The sequence below is a fragment of the Coptis chinensis genome, chromosome 6, assembly GCF_015680905.1.
Source record: "Coptis chinensis isolate HL-2020 chromosome 6, ASM1568090v1, whole genome shotgun sequence".
Taxonomy (NCBI): Eukaryota; Viridiplantae; Streptophyta; class Magnoliopsida; order Ranunculales; family Ranunculaceae; genus Coptis; species Coptis chinensis.
This window is the reverse complement of record NC_141461.1, coordinates 29,669,936-29,673,043: the sequence shown is the minus strand read 5'-3', so window position 1 is coordinate 29,673,043 and position 3,108 is coordinate 29,669,936. Positions and strand designations below refer to the sequence as shown.

Genomic DNA, 3,108 nt, shown 5'->3' with positions numbered 1-3,108 from the left:
TTTTAAGGTGTGTATACTTGCGTATACACGTATGTCTCATTTTTATTGTTTGACGTACTGTTTGTTTGGTTAATCTACACTCTACCTTGAATCTCGGGACGAGATCCTTTTAAGGTGTGTATATTATAACACCCCGTGTTTTTATACGTATTTTTCTATTTAATTAATTAAATAAATTGTTTATTTTAAAATTCGCCGGATAAGTTTCGGGATACGTGGGCTTGGTTTTGGGCGAAGTCGTGTTGGGCTTGGGTTTCAGACCCAAGTATATAAACACATTGTTCTAGAAAATAGGGTTCAGAGAATAATAAAATAATGAAAATGGAGGCAGAGATGAAAGCTGGATTTCTGGAGGGTGGAGCGCGACGGCTCGGACTCGGAGAAATTCGTAGGAGCTGTTCATACCGGTGAGTAGATTTTATCTCTCACCACTACTAGAACTATGATTTTGGTGTGTTTAGAACTTATGAAATTACTGTCCATATAAACTGTTATTGTGAGTAGATTAGTTTCTATTTCACGTATAAACTTTACTGTTAAAGATTTCTGCTCATGTTTTCAATTCATTATTCGGTTATTATTAATCGTCTTGTCTTTTGGGTTGTTTGAACCCTTGTTGTTTTGGCTTTGTATCGAGTTGTTGACGTCGGACTGTCGAAGCTTGGAGGCGTCAATGGCGTCTCAAGCCAAGATAAAGAAAACGTTTTTTTCTGTTTTGTATCGAACTGTTGGACGGTTTGGAGTTTTGGTAATGGAGACGCTGAGCGTGCCCCATGGATCATCTTGCCTTATTTTTGATCTTTGTATTGGTGGGTGTTGGTGTGTTTAGAGAGTTATTGGTCATTTGAAGCTTGGTAAAAGCTTGAAGCGGCTATTATTAAACGGAGGCGCTCATCTTTTTTTTGTGTGATTTATCTTGGATTGTTGTTTTGTTTGGATGTTGGTTATTGGGTTGTTGTTGAGAAGTGGGATAGTGTAGAATGTATGAGGTGTCGATTGGGTGTTGGAATTGGACAATTTAAGCTTGAAGGATTAGTAATGGCCGTAGATCGCGATTTTTCCAGTATAAGGAAATCGTGATTTGTTAGTATAGATAGGTAGGGGTTTGAAAATGGAACAAACCATTTGGGTTCTTTTGATTATAGGTGGCGGTGGTGGTGGCATTGTTGTGGTGGTGATGCTTACCGGTGGAGTGAGGAAGAAGATGATAAATTCATGTTTGATGTTGGGCTTGGGCGACCAAATTCTAGTGTGGGTTGGAAATAACCAACTCATCTTGAGTGATGGCTGGCCGGTGGTGGCTAGAGCTGGTGGAGGTTTTGGTGAGGAAGGAAGATGAACAGTAACCCACGATTTGGGCTTGGGCCCAATCGTGGGTGGGCTTATGTAGATTTTCAAATTTGGTTTTTGTATTAGACTTTGGGCTTTAGGCTGTGGGCTTTTGGGGTTAGATAAGTTTGGACTGGTTGACTGCTGTTGACCCTTGGCAGGTCGACTTTGACTGTTGACCAGAGTTGACTTTGACTTTGACTTTGACTTTGACCAGGGTTGACTTTGACCAGTTGACCCGAAAATTTGACTTTTTCCTAAAAATATGATTCGGTCTATTAGGATAAGTCTAGGACTATTAGCATGCTTGGCTTTAGGCTAAGACCGTTATATATACGTGTGTATGTGTATTGACTATATGTGATTTTGCAGTATTTTATGATATGCAACGTTATGACACTAAGACATCCCTGAAATTAATAACGCGTAAATAAAAAATACAGGAATCAAGATACTCATTCGTTCTTTGAAATGATACATAAAATAAAGTTCAATAATGCGTAAATAAAGTTACCGCAACCTTTTTAGATCCCTCAACGCCTCAAGTTTTGGAATTGAGTTTATGACTGATGAAGTCATATGTTAGGTGGGCATTTATTGAATGTGCCATAAATGGCCCGTTAGCGTTATATAAGGGTATTCATTGAATGTGCCATGAATGACCCAGGTATTCATTGAATGTGCCATGAATGACCAGATAGTTTGGACTGCCCTAAAGAGGAACTAAGGTATTCGCCTTGCGGGTTAGTTGTATTCCTTGAGTGTACAGGAATGTAAGGTTGGGTATTCCTTGAATGTGGCGGGAAGGACCTAAGGTACATAGGTTGTGAAATGGGTGTATAAGAAAAGTAATTGATTAATTGATAAGAGAAATGGATTTGTTTATACGAGTGTGCTTGGGCTTACCTTTGAATACATATAGAATATCTACATATGTTATATATACAAGTTCTAACTTTCTTTTGCAGGAGGGTAGGACTTAATAACATTTTGTGCAGGGACGCGGTCCTACCCTTATACAGCGGCGGATATCGGTAAGTGTAATTCAATTATCTAGATATTAAAAGGAGTTATTAGAATGAGTTAATAAGATGGAAGTTAATAAAATGGAAGTTTTGCTTGGGAAGAAATTATGCCGGTTAAAATGACGGAACTACCTGTCTTCCAAGCTGTGAATGATTAAGTTATGGGATAATATAAAGTGATTGTTTGAATAATTAAAGTATGATAATGGTTTTATGTGTTTAGTCTACTCATACCAAAGAAATTCAATTTGTCAACCCATGTTTGCTTTGTTTTGCTTAACGTGGGTGTGTTCTTGGGAACATAGGTGGAAGGCAGTGGAACCGCGGCGTGTGATTGGGATTCGTGCCTGGAGCAGTCCGGGAGTTTATTCTATTAGGTCTGTTCTTTTGGAAGTATGTAATAGCGAAATTTCATAATCATATGGAATGAGAATACGATGTTGAGGACCTGTTATTCTTAGAGTTTTTATATTGATGATTTTTGAATGGAAGAGAGACATTTTGGAGATTTTTTTGTTGTTAAGATTATTTATGATGTGGGTTTTAGGTTTTGATATGTGTAGTATCCACCCCGTCATAGCCTGGGTTTTTAGACAATTGAATATAGTGATGTTTGAGATATTTATATTTCAAATATTCATTATTTTTAATTGTTTAGAAAATCGGGCTGTGACAACGTCGGTTCTATTTTTTTTTCTTTTCCATCATTTTGGTAAAAAGCAAGGTGAGATTGTCCAATGCAAAAGTGACTATT

General features: G+C 37.7%; 1 long non-coding RNA gene across 1 annotated transcript; it reads left to right on the top strand.

The window, feature by feature from the left end:
- Positions 1–278: 278 nt before the first annotated feature.
- On the top strand, positions 279–2,845 carry LOC147492500 (uncharacterized). The gene is made up of 2 exons (XR_015199931.1): positions 279–407; positions 2,660–2,845. It is a non-coding gene; the product is annotated as an uncharacterized LOC147492500 (long non-coding RNA).
- The last annotated feature ends 263 nt before the right edge of the window (positions 2,846–3,108 follow it).